Below are 21,170 nucleotides of genomic sequence, written 5' to 3'. Positions count from 1 at the left end.
AAACATTCTAGTGCTAAAACTTTACAAATACGGAATAGAAGATAAAGAACTGAGTTAGGTTAGGTTAGGTTTAGAAGGGTGTACACTAAGTGTACCTCCACCCAGAGACCTTGAGGTCCATTGTGATTCCCTTCAATAGAGATAGATAAAGATAAAGATGATAGCATTAGAATAAGCAAAAAAGAAGTCCAAAATTCCGTCTGATAAAAAGAAGAAGAAAGGAAAGATAAGTCTTTACGGATTTGGACCTGCCGTAGAACGTCCCTTAAATAGCCACCCTATTCCCTTAATAAAACCTAGTATGTTGCTTAGTTTGTAGCCAGCAACACTACCAAGTTCGTCCAGAAATCTATTTCCTAGCCATTTAAGTCTGTGACCCTGTAGCATAGGGCAGTTGCACATAATGTGCTCTACTGTCTCTATCTCCTCTGCATCCCCACATACTCTACAGAAGTCCTGTGTGCCAATATCCCATTTTCCCTTAAAGGCTCCAATTGAGCAATGACCGGTTATCACTCCTACTAGAATCCTGAGATTGTACCTATCCAACTCTAACAGTGTCCCAGTCGCGTTCGCATTCAGTCTTGGCCATAAGGCCCTGGACACTTTGCAATCTGTTCTACTGCACCAGGATCGATTCGTGCAGTCCCGGAATCTTTCGTAGATTACCCTGTAGTAGTGACAAATGGGTGGTCTAACAGCCCGTTCCCTAGTGTCATGGTCCAAATCAGAACCATGTCTAGCAAGTTCATCTGCTACCTCGTTACCATGTATATCACAGTGCCCTGGCACCCAACACAATCTCACTGAGTAGTGTACCAATAGCTCCTCCAGAGCTCTCCTACAGTCCTCTACTAGGTTGGAGTGTACTAAATGTACTAAATATATTGTCACTGCAGCCCCCCTATTGATGTGTGTCCCTATCAACTCTGTGGATTTCCAGATCGCGAAGATCTCTGCCTGGAAGACGCTACACTCGTTAGAGAGTCTATATGAGCGCTTGATGTCTTGGTCGACCAAACCCCGGCCCCCGTACCAGAATCCATTTTGGAACCGTCTGTGAAAACTGCGCACCCATCAAACAGTTGATCGGATCCTGAGTTGGTTTGAATCATATTTAACCAACAGAAAGCAAATAACGAAAGTAAACAATATTAAATCGAACGAAATAAATAATGAATATGGGGGTCCACAGGGATCGATCCTAGGAGCTCTACTATTTATTATTTACATAAATGATATGCCAAACGTACTTAACAGATGTGAAATAGTGCTATACGCGGACGATACTCTAATTTTTAATGAATCCGAAAATGAAATACAATGCCAAAACAATCTAATGCAAGACATATTAAATATAAACACCTGGTTGAAAATGAATAAATTAAAACTAAACGAAAATAAGACGAAAATAATGGAAATAAACAATAATCATACCACATTTTGAATTCGGTTCAACAATCTTATACACATGCTGCACAAATACACAAATAGAGAGACTGCAGAAACTACAAAATAAATCTATGAAAACTATAATTAAATGCAATAGGTTTACACCAATTCAATTTATGCTAGAAACACTAAAATGGCTAAACATCAGACAAAGACTCCAACTAAATACATTAACTTTTATATATAAAATGAAGATAGGAAGTGCTCTCCAGGATATTTAACAGAGCAACTAACATATGTCAACGAAGTACAACCATACAATCTGCGAAATGCCAGCGATTTTAGGATATATAAAGCCACAAATAATGCCATGAAGAGATGCCTATTCTACAAAGGATTACAGTTATTCAACTTATTACCAAGTGATGTAAAAAATTAACGAAACATTAATATATTTAAAAGAAATTGTGTATTTTTTGTGAAAAATAATGTATATCAGAGCCTTTAAAAATTAAAATAATTTGAATCAAATGTTATATAGTTATAAGATAAAGTATTTAAAATACTACTAAATAAATAAATAATAATAATAATATAAAAAAAATTTGTTCTTGTTCTTAATAACTGTTACTTTCTCTTTTGTTTACATAACAGTAACATATTCTTTCCATAATTTTTAACAAATTATGGAAAGAATATGATATGATATGATATTCTGCGCCATTCTGGAATTTATCAAAAATATTAAAAAGAAAACACAAAAATATTCCTTTGCTTAAAGAAAATTCTAGAATATACAGTACACTAGAGGAAAAATGCAATATATTAGCAGACACGTTTTATTTAAACAACAATTTTTCAAACCATCTTAGTGATGACGAAACTATATTTGATGTTAATAATGCCGTAAATAGTATAAGACACACTGAAATAAATAACATATTCCAGAGTTATTATATATCTGCCGAAAATACTTCCAATTTTATTAAGATGTTGAAAGATAAAAAATCACCTGGTATAGATGAAATTAATAACAGATGTTTAAAAAATCTCCAAAAATAGGAATCAAATATATTACAAATATATTTAATGCATGCTTAAAGCTATGCTACTTTCCAAAACAATGGGAAAAGTCTAAAACAATAGCAATACCTAAACCAAACAAACCTGCTGAAGCTCCGGGGTCTTACAGACCTATTAGTCTATTACCAACAACCAGCAAAATATTGGAAAAGATAATTAAAGAGAAAATATTGAACTTTGTTGATTCACATAATATTTTTCCTACTAACCAATTTGGTTTTAGAAGACAACACAATACTTAAAATTAAAAAACTAGTTAAAAATGATTTCGAAAATGGAAAATCAACAGGAATGGTTCTTCTTGACATTAAATCAGCCTTTGACTCTGTATGGCATAATGACCTTATTTACAAGTTAAAATCGTTTAATTTCCCACACGAAATAATCAAAATCATATTAAGTTTTCTAACTGATAGATCTTTTCGTGTTTATATAGGAAAAACAAATTCACGTGAGGTTCATATAAATGCTGGATGCCCTCAAGGTTCCTGTTTATCGCCAGTTTTATATAACATTTACATAGCCGATATACCGTCGTTTCCCTATTGCACAACAACAATTTTTGCAGATGATACTTCTATCCTAAGCTCCGACTTATATGCTGTAAATATAAAACACAACCTGGAACTAGCCTTAGTTGAAATAAATAAATATTTTACAAAATGGAAAATTTTAATAAATCCGGAAAAAACTAAAGCCATATACTTTACGAGGAAACGTAAGCCCTGCTTTACACCCCAAAATCCATTGCAGTTCCAAAACCACAACATCAATTGGGAAGAAAATGTTAAGTATCTAGGTGTTATTCTTGATAAAAAATTCAATTTTAAAAACCACATTTCGTATATTGTGGACAACAGGGTCACACATATGTTATACCCATTAATAAACAGAAAATCCGATCTTTCAATTGAAAACCAAAAAATTCTAATTAAATCCATTTTCCACCCCATAATGTTTTATTGCACACCTGTCTGGTCTACGTCAGCAAATTGCCACAGGAAAAAGCTCCAAGTGGCACAAAACAAGCTTTTAAAAATGATTTTTAAACTTCCTTGGCACTATTCAACGCGTAGACTCCACACACTCGCTGATTTTCCTACCATCAATGTTAAATTGAATTATTTAACAGAAAACTTTATCAGAAGATGTGAACACTCAGAATTCCAGCACATAAACGAGCTAATCGCTTTATAAATTTTACCCTTTTTTAACCTAGTTTTAGTTCTTAGTATATAGAAATTGATTCAAAAAGGTTTTTTTTAAATTTTTTCCTCCAAAACAATTAACACATAAACTTATTATCAATATTACAACAAAACAAAATGTTTAAGTAGAAAAGGAATATATTTATTGCTAACCTCTTTAAGTAATAAGATAAAGTGTAAACAAATAAATATTAAAAATAAACACATAATAAATAAATAAAAAAAAAATTTTTGCATTTTTCCTTTTAACACAAATTTTGTTTTTCAGAAATTAATATTTTATTTTTTGACAAAAGAATTTGAAATATTGAACATACATAAATAGTTACGTATTTTGAAAAAAGGGACAAACAAACATTATTATATATTTGTCCCTCTTTTCAAATCACCATCATTTTGACATTTATTTATAGGTTGTATTTTGGTTGCCATATTCATAAAAACAGCTGATTCTTATCTGTAATAATCTGTGCTAAATATTGTAAAATTTTCCAAAACAACATTGAAAAACCCATTGATGTACTTTCGTATTTTTATTTTGACCTACTATATAATATAAATATAAATTTCAGTTGTATTTTTATAGTCTATTTTTTCTTATTGCACACAATAAATACTACAAATGAATTGAAATCATCTCATATAACAAATGCCTCATACATGATTTAAATGACTTGAAATTATTTTCCATGTCCTTCATGTCATCTGTTAATTTTTTTAGTGTTGTGTGTGTTATGATGTTGTTAAAATGATGCTGCATTTGCTTTTTGTTTTGATATACATTAGTTGTGTTCGCGTACTTGATAATTTGTACAAATTATCACTGGAAGTTACGGGATTCCGTTCGTTTACTTTTAAAAGCTTGTAACGAGAGAGCAAGAGAGTGTTAAAAGTGACAGGTCGTAGATAGAGAACATGATATTTTTTACTGGACATTTTTTCTCCAGTAAAAAATATCAACATAAAATTGTGTTTAGAACGTGTGGTTGCAAATGTAAACAGAACTAAAAAGTTGAAAATTAATACAATATACAAGTTTTGCAAAGAAAAGAAGTAAAATAACAAAAAAAAAAAAAAACGTTTTAAATTGATTTATAATAAAGTACAACTTATTTTTACAAATTGTTGTTCGCGTACTTTTTTGGATATTTTTTTAGATTGAGAGTAATTTATTTTTACTCTCTAAAATAAAGTTACTGGATATTTTTTACTGGAAAGAACGCGAACACACCTATTGCCTTTTCGTGTTCCTGTTAAGTAGGTAAAAGAACATGACATGACAAAAGCATCATGTGACAATTGTCTTCATGTTAAACAATGCAGCTTGTGCAGGTCTTTAATTCAAATGTATCCTTTCGTAAAATTTGTAACAGGAGAACATACAAAAAAAAAAATAAGCAGCATAGAAAATAATTGTGCAAGAACAATTTTATGTGTAAATGCAAAAAAAAGCACAGGTATAAGTACAACAGGAGCAAAAGGAAATTAACTGCAACAACATCAACTTATACACACAAGTACGTAATTATGATATAAAATTGCTGTATGTGTGTACATACAACAAGAATTTATGCAAAAATCATAAACAAATACATAAATATATCAGTGTATATATTGATGATATATCAGTCAGCATTTGAAATTCAAAGTGTTAAGACGTATAAGTATGGATACTCCGCCAAAAACGTTGTGCGCGATGTGTTTTAAATCGCTATCTTCTAATTTTATCGCTTGTCACATTTGCAAAGCTAAACTTCATTTTATTTGCGCTAATATTAATGATAAACATATAAATTTATTAAATGATAATTTAAATGTTGTATTTAATTGCAATGATTGCCTTAGTGTATCAGCAGCAGTGTTGCCAATTTAGCCCTTTTCAATCTTGTTTAGCCACAAACAAATTAATTTAGCCTTTAGCCATTTTTTTAGCCTTTTTTATTTTCATTTAGCCATATATATTTACTCTAATGAAAATTATATATTTACTCTAATGATCTGAAATTTTTGCTGTTGAAAATTAGTAAAATCAGTTAAAAAAATTTGGCAGGGATATTATGACAAAAATTAACTAAAAATGTTGAACCAGTAAACAATTTAAGCACATACCTACAAATTGTTGGGCCTTCCATACATTAAAAAAATGTCATAACTAATATAGAGAAAATGGACGTTATTTGAATAAAAATTGTTAATATAATATATAGGGTTAAAGAGAATACTTTTAACTTTATCTGGGCGATAAATACTTAAACAAATATTTTATAACACATGCCATGTAGTATACCGTTTTCAAAGACTACAATCCAACCAATTTAGAAAGAAAAATTCCGTTCATTATCGATAATAATTTAGCTATGATCATTTTTATCTGATCAAATATAGAAAACTAACTTTTTTCCAAAATTAAATTAAATATTTATGTTTACATATTTTGGCTATCTTAGTTTTGATATGTTTACTAACTAATGCCAAAATTTATGTTTTTGCCAATGAAAATCAATTATATCCGGCGACATGTATAATTTTTAGAATATTTTTTTTTCTGCATTACATGAGAGGCATATTTGCCAACGGCAACTCTGTTTGAATAAACAAGCAAAATAAAAAAGCTCTCGTAAAAATTCAAAAAATATATATTAAAAGTGTTTTAAAAATAGATAGAGACTATTAAAAACATAAAATAATAAAAATAATACTTGTTGAACATAACGATAGTTATAAAATCAAAGTATTTATCATTGAAAGAATAAAATATCTTTAAAAATACTAAGATGGCTGATTGCAGTAAATGCAGATCAGCAATTAGAGGAGAAAGTGGTGTAAGATGCAGTGGAGTATGTGATAAGGTGTATCATTTTACAAAAAAATGTGCCGGTATTGATCAATATTCGGCAAAAATATTAGAAGAAGATAATTTTGTACATTTTATATGTGATGATTGCATTCAATATATACATAATGTAGACCTTGTCTTAAGAGATATACAAGAAGGAGTTAATAAAAACAAACAAACGTTACAAGATTACAAAAATGAATTTGAAAACTCACTAAAGCAAAATGAAAGTGAAATAAAGACATTACTGGAAGCGATAGAACGCAGATATGATGAAAGATTTAAAAAAATAGATAACATCCAAAAAATGTGTGAAAAAAATGTCCAAGAAGTTAAAAAACTTTATGGAAATGTAAATGAAGTTGAAAATAAAAACAAAAATATGTATGATACAATCGAAAGAAATAACACGAAAATGTGTAATGAACTAAAAATGGCAATAAAAGAAACAAACGTCAAAACAAAAATGTCGTATGCCCAGACTTTATCAAATAAAATAATGATGCCAGATGTTTCAAAAAATGTTCCACTAATTGTTAAACCAAAAGAAAAACAAAGTGTAGAAAAAACCAAAATAGAACTAAATGAAAAAGTAGACCCTGTAAACTTTAAAATAACAAATATTCAAAATAGAAAAAATGGTACTTTAGTTATTCAAAGTGAAAACAAAAAAATTTGCCTAATAGAATTTTGCAGGCCAGGTGACAAATACGAGGCTTTAAAAACATCGGCATATGATATACGTGTGGCCCCATATTACGTTATTTTTAAAGTTAAGGATCAACATACAGGAATAAATATTCTTATTTTCTTGCATTTGAACGTGTGTTATATTCATACATTTTTGTTTTTCTATTCGGCATAGCCAAATGTAACATTCTAATTTGTTTTTTGTGTCAAATGTATGTATTTTTTTAATTAAAAACGTTAGCCTTTTTTTTAGCCACTTTTTAGCATTTTTTTCTAAGTATTTAGCCCTTTTTGTTCACCATGAATTGGCAACACTGATCAGCAGAAATGCTATCTCTTATTTCTTCGTTAAGAGAATTAAAGAATCCAATAGTCTCAAAAATTAGTCATGAATCATGATATACAAGAATTTAAAACTGAGTTCAATAAACTTTCAAAAAGCCTTGAAATTACAAAAAGACATCAAAACAAATATAATACAAATAAACAAATTAATAATGATGTTGTGAATAAAAACAATGCTGTTCAACGGACACATGCAGAAGTTATTGCTGGCTCTTCAAATATTAATAATATACAGTGCACTATACCAAATGATGATGATGCTTCTTCTATAACATCAAACCCAACTCTGTCTTCAGAAGTAGGGACTTTTGCGTTAAACGTCATATTGAGCACACGTGTTGAGTGTTACAAGAAAAATTACAAGATTTTATTCTCACGACGCACCAAGTTATATGGTAAGAATCCAATCAAGAAAAAATGATCCACTTCCTGTAGTTGCCCTTGGACAGGAAATTTACAAGAAGTATCCAAACGTCGATATATTTTATGAATCAAAGAAAAAAGTAAGAATAACTTCTAATGATAAAAACACAATAAACTCTATTGCTTTGGACACATACTTTAATGAACAATTTTTAACATTTATACCCTCAGAACTGTGTGAGGTTAAGGGTGTTTCACCAATTCCTCTCGAATATCCCGAACAGGAAATTTATGATTTTGGCACGGCGAAGAATATGGCTAAATTTGGACCATTACCTGTTGGATGTAAGGTGGCTGAAGTCTACCGTTTTTCACGCAAGGAGGATGGTTCCACAAATAAGCGAACTGATATCGCTTCTGTGTGCATATGTTTCTCCGGGGATGTACTACCCTCACACATTAGCATTGGCGGTGTTAATTATCCGATTGAACCATACCGGGAACCCGTTCTACAGTGCAGGAGATACTGGCGCTTCGGCCACTCTCAGCGTGCTTGCTCGAGGCACACCATTGTCTGTGGAATTTGTACATCGGATTATGATGGTTCAGATTGTAAGCTCCAGAAGAAATGCGTCAACTGTGGTGGAGGCCACGAATCGTCTTGAAGAAAGTGTCCAACTTATATTAAACTTTTTAACTCAATATTGGAGAAAGCTAAAGCTCTGAAACCAAAAGCACTGTCATTTGCTACACCTACATACTCTCATGCAATTTCATATAATACTAACAATAGCACCACTTTGCCTTCTCAGCAGGCGCCAATTTTTAACATAGAGAACTTTCGTAATTTAACTACTCGGGCTTCAAGAATACAATCGACGGATATTGCTTCCCCGAAACGATTACGTATTGAGGAGCCGTCAGTGTCAGAGACTCCCACGGTATCTGTCGCAAGGAAATCCTTAAGGAATCCATTTCGCGAGCGGAAATCTCCTTCTGGATACTATGGACTTTGTTCAAGGATCAATGAAACATTTGCAAAAGGCACCTAAGGGGTTGATGGGGATATGAGGGTTATAAAACCCTTCTTAACATCTATAATGGAGAAAATCGATGAGAACACTTCAAGTCTGGATTTTGAGGGTTTTACCTCCCTCTGTAAATCAATTTTAGAAAGTCTGATTTATGAAGATAATTCAAGAAGATAATTCAAAATAAAAAACATTAATTTCAACAATATCTCCATTCCAACCAAATATTGTTAGCATGTCTTTCGGAGACATTTTTGAACTCTAATGATAACTTTTATATTCTCAACTACCATACTATTCCTTCCGATCGCTGTGGTGACACGCGGGGAGGCGGAGTAGCTATCTTGGTACATAAGGATATAATTTTTAAACAATTAAATATTCAACATACGCCTGGTCCCCTGGAAGTTTGTGGCGTTGAATTAACATCAACAAATGGTAATTTGACTATTTTTAGCATTTATATACCACCCGGTTCCATGAATTGTATTCATATTACCCATCAGCTGGAGTCATTATTACTTTCTACTAGGAACTCGGAGGTGATGCTATGCGGCGACTTTAATGCCCACAACGAGGTATGGGGAAGTCACCATACGGAGAATCGAGGTGGAAAAATCCTAGAATTTTTTGAAAGTAATAATTTAATCCTGTTAAACACCGGTGAACATACCATGGCAGATCATCCTCTTGTATTGATTTAACCGTTGCCACAGCTTCTATAAGCATGAATTCAACTTGGCGAGTTTCAAGAGAATCTCTTGGCAGTGTTCACTGTATATTGGAAATATCGCTTTTTGCTAGTCCTAGTGCTATAGTGATTCCCCAATTATCTATACCAAGAAAAATTGAAAAAAGGAAGCTTAATAATAAACTAAATAATATATTAAGTTCTGCAATTCTTACATCGAATAATTCTAGCTTATTCGACGAATTGAACGATAAATTCATGGACACTTTTGGAATCATTCCTACGTTAGGCAAAAGGAGAAATCCCAACCCGTGGTGGAACACTGAATGCAACAGAATTAGTGGCTGTCTCCGAAAGGCTATTGCACTTTGCAGCACACATCCATCTCATGAAAATTTCAACAATTTGGCTTCTACCAGGAAATCATATAAATATATCATCCGCTGTGAGAAGAGAAAGGGTTAGAAACAATTTTGTTCTAATATCAACTGCGATATTTCGATATCTGAACTCTGGAAGATAGTCCGTTGCTTTAAGGGCAATTTCACTGATAGCATGACTGCTTTTGAGGAATGCTGCGAGGCCTTTTGTGACAATCTTACTGGTTCTAGTGGACCCATGAACGATCCATCTTTGAGAATTGTTCCTTCTGATGGTAACTTCAACCATTTTCTAATACAGGACAATTTGCAATATCTCGACTTGAACACAACCTTAAGATTCTTCATCTTGACTTATCTGCAAACAAAACGAAGGCCATTATGTTCAGTAGATCAAGGAGGACACATCTGATACCGCGTCTTACTACTGGTGGAGAATTTATTGAATACGTTGACACCTTTAACTTCCTGGGATTCATGTTCCATAAGAAATTATCTTTAAAATACCATATCAACTATATATCAAAAAGATGCTTCAAATTTATCAACGTCTTACGCCCACTTTGTGGCGTTTCATGGGGGTCTGACTCTACATGCCTCATTCAATTATATATCGGACTTATTAGACCCATTCTTGAATATATGTCACCCATACTACTTGATTGTACAGAATCTGATTTCATCAAAGTTCAAAGAATTCAATGGAAATGTCTTCGCATCGCACTAGGCGCTATGACATCTACACACACTCTTTGTCTGGAGCAGCTGGCTAATGTAATGCCCATTCCTGAACGACTGAAATATTTAACTAATAAAATAATGGGAAAACTAGTCTCGAATGAGTGTCATCCTGCCCGTAAGTCTATACTTGAGTTAGTCAACTATCAACATAATATGTCATTCGTTAATTACTTTAATATTAAACATTCAAGTTCTAGCATAGCAAAGTTCTCGTCTCACCCCAGTTTTCTACATTCCTATGAGTCTTTACACCTTAAGGTTGTAGTAAAACACTTACCAGTTACGAAGAAGTTAACAACACCTTTGGAAGTATCTTCAACATTTTCTAATTATATGAGATCTAAATGGAGAAATTTCAGCTTGGTGTACACGGATGGTTCCAAATCTAGCACGGCTGTAGGATGTGGTATTTGGTTTCCTGATCTGGATATCGAGGGTTATTTTCCACTGCACTCACAAGCATCGATATACTCAGCGGAAGCCCTTGCTATCGTCGAGGCTCTTAAGTTGATAAGGTGTCAAGAGCATGGTAGATTTTTGATCTTATCCGACAGCAAATCAGTCCTCACGGCACTTTCTTCACCTCCATCGAGTCGTACCCACCCCCTTTATATATGATATCAGGGATCTATTATACTCACTTAAGATACATAATATAACAGTGCATTTTCTGTGGATTCCCAGTCATATGGGTATAGCTGGCAATGGATATGTTGATAACGTTGCATCTTCTCATGTATATAACGATATTCGGAACGAGGTACTGGACATGGATTTAAGGGCTCAAGATCGTTCATCTGCTATAGCTACTTGGCAACATCGTTGGAATGGTTCGGAGCATGGCCGACATCTTTACAATATTGCCCCGGTGGTAAATAAGGACCCGTGGTTTAAAGGTTCTAGATTTTCTCGGCACAAAATCACATTGATCAATAGATTGAAAATTAACCACACAACATGTAAAGACCACGTTTACAAAATCAACATTACAAATGACAACATCTGCACCTGTGGAAGTGTACAAACACCAAATCATCTATTGCTTCATTGTCCCGATGGTGATCGGTCTTCACGCCAAAACCTTGTCAACTAATTGAATAACCTCAATATGCCTAACTTTAATTTAAAGTATTTATTGAAACTTAATGATCTCAATATTTTCTCATTAATCTTTAATTTTTTTAAAAAATCTAATTTTAAAATTTAAGTTTAACGCAAAGTCCTTTTTATGTTTATATGTATAAACATGTCTGTGATACGTTAGTTTGTATTGTCTTATTTATGTTTTATGTATAACCTTTTATATGTACATATTTTTGCGCTGGTCGCAATTTTCGTCTTTGGTATTGTCTTCTATTAATTTACTCTAGTAAATTAATAGCAAAGTCTTCCAATAAGAAGGAAAATATACAGTTTTACATAACAATAATAAATGTTTTCTGTAATTTCTGTTTGAATTTATTTTAACTCATACTAATTAATTAGTATATTCGTTATAACTTGGTTCATAATATTACTAACACTGTTTTGTTATATTAACAACATTGTTTCATACTGAAACCATCGTTTTTGGAATGGACCAAATTCCGCAATAAAGAACCCAGCGTTTATGGCGGTTTTTTACCATTTGACATCACCGTTGTCGTTCTGTATGAACGTCAATTTCGAAGAAGTCTTCAGAAGTAAGGTCAAACATGTATGATGCAGATTACCAACAAAATGGTAATAAAATGGAATGTTCGTAGTCGCAGACGAAGAAATCGTGTTATTGCTGTTGGAGAAAATAATTCAAATGATCTTGATGTTGTTGTAAAAAAGAAATATTTACACATCTCTTCTTTCAAACCATCTGTTACAACTGAACAAATTATAAACTTTATTGAGAAAAATACAGAGATTAACAAAAATCACCTTGAGTGTACGAGGCTAGTTAAAAAATATGTAGATGAAAAAACTTTAAAGCATGTAAATTTTAAAATTGGTATTTCGCCTTGTTTTTACAATGATATTATTAAACCTACTCTATGGCCAACGAATATAAAAATTAGACCATTCATTTTTTTTAAGGAAACCAGTAGAACTGCCAAGTGCAAATTAACAAATTTATTTAATTTAAAGATATATTTTCAAAATGTTTCGGGAATGCGCACAAAAAATAAAAGCTTATTTGATTTCTCTTCGCAATGTTGCTACGATATTTTCGTGATTATTGAAACTTGGCTAAATGTTGAATTTTTGGATTCGGAGTATTTTAATTTAAATTTATATCATGTGTATCGCAAAGATAGATGTTACGAAAGAACTGGTGTTAAAAGAGGAGGTGGTATATTAATTGCCGTAAGAAAATAATTAAATTCATTTATATGTACAGATATTATTGTTGATGAGTTATTGGATCAGCTGTTTGTACTTATTCCCTCTGTAGAAGGTTTAATTTGACTTAGTTGTTCCTATATTCCGCCTTCTGTTCTTCTGATGTATATGCTTCTCATGTAAATAAAAAAAAAATGGGTTTAAATACTCGATTTTTAATTTTTGGGGATTATAATTTAAAAAATTTAGTCTGGGTTAATATTAATAATGAATTAACTCCATATAATGTAAATAAGGATTATGAAATTAATCTTATCGATTCGTTTTTTGATATGGATCTTATTCAAATAAATAATATTTTTAATAAATTAAATAAAATCTTGGATCTGATATTTAATTACTAAAAAATATGATTATAAAATTGTAATTTTGATGCATTAAACTCTGTTTTGCTTAATGTTGATTGGACAAATTTGTTCTATAAAAAATCTACTAATATATCTTATGATACTTTTTTGAATATTTGTGATCAATATATTCCTTATAAAACTTATTTCTCATCTAGTCGTCCTTGGTACACAAAAGGTTTACGAATATTAAAAAATAAAAGAAATAAATTGCATAAACGCTATATATCGTCGGGTTCGAATGAAATTCTTCGACAATATAACCAATGTGCTAAAGAATTTAATTTTCTTAATAAATTTCTCTATAAGCAATATATAATTAAAATTATAATTAAAGTCTAATCCTAATTATTTTTGGTCATTTATACGCTCTAAAAAGAGATCAACGGATATTCCTTCTTCTATGATTTATGAAAATGATTCTTCAGATAACCCTCAAACTATTGTTAACTTTTTTGCTAAATTTTTCAAGTCAAATTTAGATTCTTCTGTTCCTAATACATTCTTTAATGAAAATATAACAACTGATTATTTAAATTTGGGTCATATTATATTTTGTGAGATTGATATTTTAGATGCAATCTCTCGTTTAAAAAACTGAGCTGAAGGCATCCGATGCTATTGCTCATAATAATGTTAGTTTATAATTTGTAATTATAAGTTAATAGATCAATAAATAAAAAACTCATTAAAATCTGATACTGATGGTTTGAGTGCCTTTTTAGTCAAGAAATGTTCTCAATCGTTAGTATATCCAATTTTGCAAATTTTTAATAAATCCTTATCTGAGGGTGTGTTTGCAGACCGATGGAAATTAACGTTAATAACTCCTATACATAAATCTGGAAATAAAGCTGATGTTTCCAATTATAGATCTATTTCTAAATTGTCTACTGTATCCAAAATTTTTGAATATGCCATTTTTGACATTTTATATTTTGCTACAAAATCTCTTATAATTCCTCAACAACATGGGTTTCGTAATAATAAATCTACGATTTCTAATCTTGCTATTTTTACAGATTACTGTTTATCAAATTTAGAATTGGGTTTACAAATTGATGCTATATACACAGATTTTTCGAAAGCATTTGATAAAATTTCTCATTTTATCCTATTAAAAAAATTATACTATTTAGGAATACATTCATCTTTTCATAATTGGTTGTCTTCATATTTCCAAAATAGAATTTGTTTTGTACAAATTGATGTACATAAATCTTTTGCATATGAGCAAATATCTGGAGTACCTCAGGGTAGTATTTTAGGCCCCCTACTTTTTAATATTTTTGTCAATGATATATGATCGACTTTGTTTGTGTTTTTAAATGCTCATTCATATGTATCCATTCGTAGTATTTCTAACAGGAGAACAAAAAAACAAATAAGTAACACAGAACAAATTATGCAACGAAGGCACAACAAATTTTTTACATAGGCACGAGTGCAGCAGGAGAAAAAGGAAATACAACAACTACTACGTAATTGTGAAATACAATTGTTGTATGTGTGTCATATAGCTGCATAAAGCAACAACAACACATGCAAAAAATAGGAACAAATACAAAGCAAAGGAATTTCTAGACATATGGTGGAGTACCGTTGCAATTAATTGCATTTTGTTGTTTCTTTACTGTTTAGGTTTAGGTTAGGTTTAGGTTTAGAAGGGTGTACACTAAGTGTACTTCCACCCAGAGACCTTGAGGTCCATTGTGATTCCCTTCGATAGAGATAGATAAAGATAAAGATGATAGCATTAGAATAAGCAAAAAAGAAGTCCAAAATTCCGTCTGATAAAAAGAAGAAGAAAGAAAGGAAAGATTTGTCTTTTTACGGATTTGGACCTGCCGTAGAACGTCCCTTAAATAGCCACCCTATTCCCTTAATGAAACCTAGTATGTTGCTTAGTTTACTGTAAATGTCCAGAAAAAATAAACAACAAAGCATGAATACATTTAAATTCCAACAATCAATCAAAAAATTCAATAATAATATCCTCCGCTATCCTTTGTCCAGAATCTTATTTAATGTATTGTTACGTTTTAACCTTTTCAAAACGTTAGTTTATTTCCTTTAAATAAACCGGATACTTTTGATTGCAAATAAAAGCCGTTTAGTAGTTTGCAAATGGTAACAACTCTTTATTTATTCAAAAGTACAACAACAACAGAATTAAATAGTCACTCAATCTTTTTTTTATACACGTTTATAAATTCTCAGAAATACAGACACTTTATAATGTACACAAATTCACTTGAAAAATACAGCACACTTTAAGGCTCTCAGTTGATGTTTATTCGAATAGCGTCTCTGATAAACTGACTAACGACTGCAACCTCTGCCACTATTTATAACACTGCCATCTGACGCAAGATTGCTCTTTAACTGTCAAAGTTCGAATATTCTAGATGTTACTAATACATACGCCATCTGTGGTGTAATTTCTACAATGTTCTTTAACTGAATATTCGAATTCGAATATACGGTCGCACGGTCAACTGAAAGCTTTTATTCAATGTTAATAATGCCCACAGATATGTTACAGTTTGCTATTACAGCACTGTTATTTGAAAGAATTATGCTACTTTTAAATCGGCCCTTAAAATCGTTATATTTGAATTCAAGTACAATTTCGTAACACTGCCCCCCACTTAAGCCTGTCCGTCCCGAATAGGCATACATTCACTTCTCCCATAGGCGGCTAGTCGTTCTATATGTACGACCTTCATTTTAGATCTCGGGCTCTCTTCTTTTTGTATTCTGCACACCACGTCGTTCAATTTCTTAATTGTATGGTCCATCCCAATGGGTTTGTAGCTTGGGAGACAGTCATTTCTTGCGTTGTGGGTTATACAGCAGTACAAGTTGGCCTTCATTAAATCCCTAAGAATTCGCTGCTCGATCGTATCTGGCTTTCATTTTGTCGCTGGTCATTTTTATTCGTCTGCGTACGAATTCGTGAAGTTCGTTAAGGTCATCTTGCTCTTGGGAAGTGTTTTCATTATTTGATGAGGGCTTAATACCGAATTCTAAATCACCAGGCAACTTGAGTTCTGTCCCGAAGACAATTTTTGCAGGTGTTCGAGAGATCGAGTCATGAACAGCTGACCTGTATGCCAATATAAATTTTGGTATGTGTTCATCCTAGTCCTTCTGGTGTGCACTGACCACTTTTCTTAAATATTCCTCCAGGGTGCGATTGAATCTTTCGACCATGCCATCAGATTGAGGATGCAGTGGCGTTGTTCTGGTTTTTCTTATTCCGTATAAATCGCACATTTCCTTGAATACGGCGGATTTAAAATTTCTACCCTGATCCGAGTGCAAATCCAGTGGAACACCATAGCGACACACCCAGTTGTTCACAAATACGCTTATAACCGTTTTAGCTTGCTGATTGGGTATTGCATATACCTCTGGCCATTTGCTGAAATAATCCATAACCTCTAGAACGTAACGGTTTCCAGCATCACTGACAGGGAAAGGGCCTGCTACATCCATCGCAATCCGCTCTAATGGCGCACCTGAGTTATACTGCTGAAGTTGTCCACGACTTCTTCTTACTGGGCCCTTCGCTGCTATGCATTGTGGACAATTGGCTACCCAATCGGCTACTGCTTGCTGACAACCCACCCAATAAAAACGTTGTTTTAGCTTCTCTAAGGTTTTTGTCATATCAAGATGGCCACCACTGGTACCGTCATGAAACTCTTTCATTACTTCGTTTATTTTAGAGGATGGTACAACAATTAGATTTGTCACTGTTTTACCGTCAGCGCTTTCCCATATGCGGTATTAGCAGCCATTTAACAATTGTAGACTATTCCATAGGGCCCAATATGATTTCTTCAGTGGACTTTCGGCCGATATTTCATTGCGGGCTGGCCTTCTGCCTTCTTCTTTTGCCGATATTATTTTTGATAGTATGGGGTCATTTCTCTGCAATACAGAGCAATCTGCACTGGACTCTATATGCATTAGTCGAAATTCAATGACACATTCCTTTTCCTCGGCTTTTGCACAATGCTTGCATTCCAGGTTGCAAGGCCGTCTTGAGAGCGCGTGCCGTGTTTCAAAAACTTCCGGTGTTCGATGCTAAAGTCATAGCTCTGAAGCCGCTCAATCCAACGAGCCAGTTGCCCTTCAGGTTGTTTAAATTGCAACAACCCCCTGAGGGCAGAATGATCGGTTCTCAGTTGGAAGTGCTGACCATACAAATACTTGTGGAAATTCTTCACACACTCTAATACTGCCAGGAGTTCACGTCGCTTTTAAAGTATTCGGCTGTAGTAGCCTATGACCTTTTCCGTCCCGTTGACCATCTGCGAAAGCACACCGCCTATTCCGTATCCACTCGCATCGCTGTCGAGCACAAACTTCGCCCCTGGGATGGGATATGTCAAAATTGGTGCTGCACACAACAATTCCACTGCTGCACACTGAAGGAATGCCTGTTCTTGAGATTCACTCCACAGGAACGCTCGCGACTTCTGCGTTAGCTCATGTAGGCTTGCGGCAACACTGGCAAAATTCGGTACAAATCGTCGGTAGTACGTGCAAAGGCCTAGACAACTGCGCAATTCGTGAAGATTTCTCGGACGAGGCCAGTCCTTTACGGCTCGTAAAGGAACCATTTTGTTCCAGCTAATGTGTCCAGGGTGTCGGTAATTCTTGGTAGCGGGTAGCTGTCTTTTTTGGTAACGTCGTTCAGCTTTCTATAATCGACGCAAAACCTAGTGCTGCCGTCTTTCTTTTTAACTAACACAACAGTCGAGCTCCAAGGACTTGAAGATGGTTCGATTACTCCATCCCGCTCCATTTCGTTAACCAACTCCTTCACCTCACTTCGTTTTGCTAGAGGAATGCTTCTGGGCGCCTGCTTTATGGGCCTCGCTTCTCCAGTATTTATTTGATGCTTTACAATTGCCGTTCTACCTTGGCTTTGACTTTTTAAGGCGAAGACCGAGGTATGTTTCTTCAGAAGCTGTTTAGCCTTATTTCTATCAGGCTGCGCTAATCCTGCTACCCATTTCCCCACATATTCCGCTAATAGCTCGTGTTCCTTGGTGGATTTATTGGCAGGTTCCGGGTTTTTCTCGCAATTGATTACTGCCTCTGCTGAAGTGCATCGACCTATTTCGGAATTTGGCTTAACGACTTTTTCAGAGCTAGACAGGTTAAGCACTCTTACCGGAACTATTCTGTTGTCGCAGGGCTTAACGAGGGCTTTTGCTGTTATAAGATCACATTTTATTTCCATTGGTTCTACCACCCACAAACTGTTGTCCTCACAATTTCCCTCCATACGAGCCCACACTAAAGTTTCTGACTGTGGTGGCAGTTTCTGATGATCGATGGTAACTAGCCTTCTCACTGGAGTCTTATTTTCATATCCGACGTCATGGGGTATTTCATAAATTTTTGTCCCATATCCAGTAATGTAATACGTAATGCCGTGGGTAATCCTGAAATCAGCACCAATGATTACTTTGTCCACAATATCGGCAACAATAAATACATGATTGACGCTAACATTGGCAATGGTTACTTTCACATTTACTTTACCATAGACAGTGGTTGGCTCCCCAGTAGCTGTGCGCAGACTTACCCCACGTAATGGTTCAATTGTGTTTTTGACTAAACGATGGCTTGACGATGGACTGCGACGCTCCTGTGTCTATAGTAAAAATGTGCTTCTGACCGTTGATGTATCCACTAGCCGTAAGATTGCTATTTTGCTGCTGCATTACTGATATGGAGATTGTGGGGCCCTCAGATGTGAGAGCTAGCTCTTGCCCCATAGTGCTAGCTCGTTTTAGTTTAAAGGTGATTCTTGTGACGATTGATGATTTGACGGCTGGTTGTTTCTTGGAGGCGAAAAAGATCTGGTTCGTTTTCTCGGTGCTTTGCAGTTTCGCTGAATATGACCAGATTTACCGCAATTATAACATTTTACTCTGGCTTTGCTATGCTTATCATTAAACGCCTCCAAGACCTTTTTTAATTCGTCGACTATATTTCTCTCATCTTCAGCAACAACCTCGATATTGCGCACATTGCATATTTGCGGCTTTGAAATTATTTTCAGTGCTAATGAGACTGTTTCAGCAAATGATGGCTTAGGTGTAGCACAAACCGCATGTTTTATTTCAGGATCGCGAATGCCATTAACAAATGCCTCTATCTTGATATGGTCCAAAAATGAGTTGTTTTCCCCTGGATAAGTAAGCTGTAGCAAACGCTCGATTTCCAACGCAAAATCTTGTAGCGTCTCATTGGGTTTCTGCACTCTACCACGCAATTCCATTCGGTATAATTCTTTTTTATGTTCGCCACCGTACATACGTTGTAGCGCCTCCATTATGACAACAATTTCTGTTACTCACTGGCACGCTTTCCAGAACTACTGCTGCATTTCCTTTTAAGGCCAAAATCAACTCGATACTTTTTCTTCATTGCTCCATAGATTTCTCGTGGCAACTGTATCAAACTGGAACTTGTGCCATCAAAACTAGGGGCCTTTATTCTACTAGAGGATTCTGGAATAATTCGTACCGCTCCTTCATGATACTGATGACTATTCACTTTTGTTACCATGTCGGACACCTTTCTGTCAATTTCATTAAATTTCTCCATCATAGCAGCAAATATTGTGGATAAATCCAAGCTGCTTGTTGTTGCACGGGTAGAAACTTCCATTTCTTCTTTATACTCAAATTCGTAGGCTCCGATGTCAATATCTCGCCACTTGAATTCATCTATGAGCCTCTTCTGCAACTCTGCTTTGTTACCTCCAGTTGGTAGCTCCAACTTACTCAATTATTTCTTGAGTTGGAACTTTTAGTTCCTCGAACTTCATGCTTATTAATTTGCAATCCCACTTCTGACACCAATTGTTACGTTTTATCCTTTTCAAAACGTTAGTTTATTTCCTTTAAATAAACCGGATACTTTTGATTGCAAATTAAAGCCGTTTAGTAGTTTGAAAATGGTAACAACTCTTTATTTATTCAAATGTACAACAAAATTAAATAGTCACTCAATGTTTTTTTTTATACACGTTTATAAATTCTCAGAAATACAGACACTTTACAATGTACACGAATTCACTTGAAAAATACAGCACACTTTAAGGCACTCAGTTGATGTTTATTCGAATAGCGTCTCTGATAAACTGACTAACGACTGCAACCTCTGCCACTATTTATAACACTGCCATCTGCACTCTAGATTGCTCTTTAACTGTCAAAGTTCGAATATTCTAGATCTTACTAATACATACGCCACTGTGGTGTACTTTCTACAATGTTCTTTAACTGAATATTCGAATTCGAATATACGGTCGCAGCAAACAGCGTTGCCAACTTACGATCAATGGTCAACTGAAAGCTTTTATTTAATAATGCCCACAGATATGTTACAGTTTGCTATTACAGCACTGTTATTTGATAGCATTATGCTACTTTTAAATCAGCCCTTAAAATCGTTATATTTGAATTCAAGTACAATTTCGTAACAGTATTTTCATTGCATTGCTATTTTTCACAATACATACAATTACTTACTTCAGAAAATAAAACTTCTATTTTATTGCACTAAAATTATTTATTAACACACATTTCAATACAATTTTTTATTTTGTACACCCAAATCAACTTCATAGTTTTTTTTTCACATTTTTCTACTCAGT

At 33.9% G+C, this 21,170-nt stretch overlaps 1 protein-coding gene across 1 annotated transcript in view; it reads left to right on the top strand.

Moving 5' to 3' along the window:
- Positions 1-21,170, top strand: part of neb (nebbish) — a 252,883-nt gene that overhangs the window by 19,012 nt on the left and 212,701 nt on the right. The window lies entirely within an intron of this gene.

Source organism: Calliphora vicina, chromosome 2, assembly GCF_958450345.1.
Source record: "Calliphora vicina chromosome 2, idCalVici1.1, whole genome shotgun sequence".
Lineage (NCBI taxonomy): Eukaryota > Metazoa > Arthropoda > Insecta > Diptera > Calliphoridae > Calliphora > Calliphora vicina.
The sequence above is the reverse complement of the archived record's forward strand: the minus strand, read 5'-3'. Positions and strand labels throughout refer to the sequence as shown.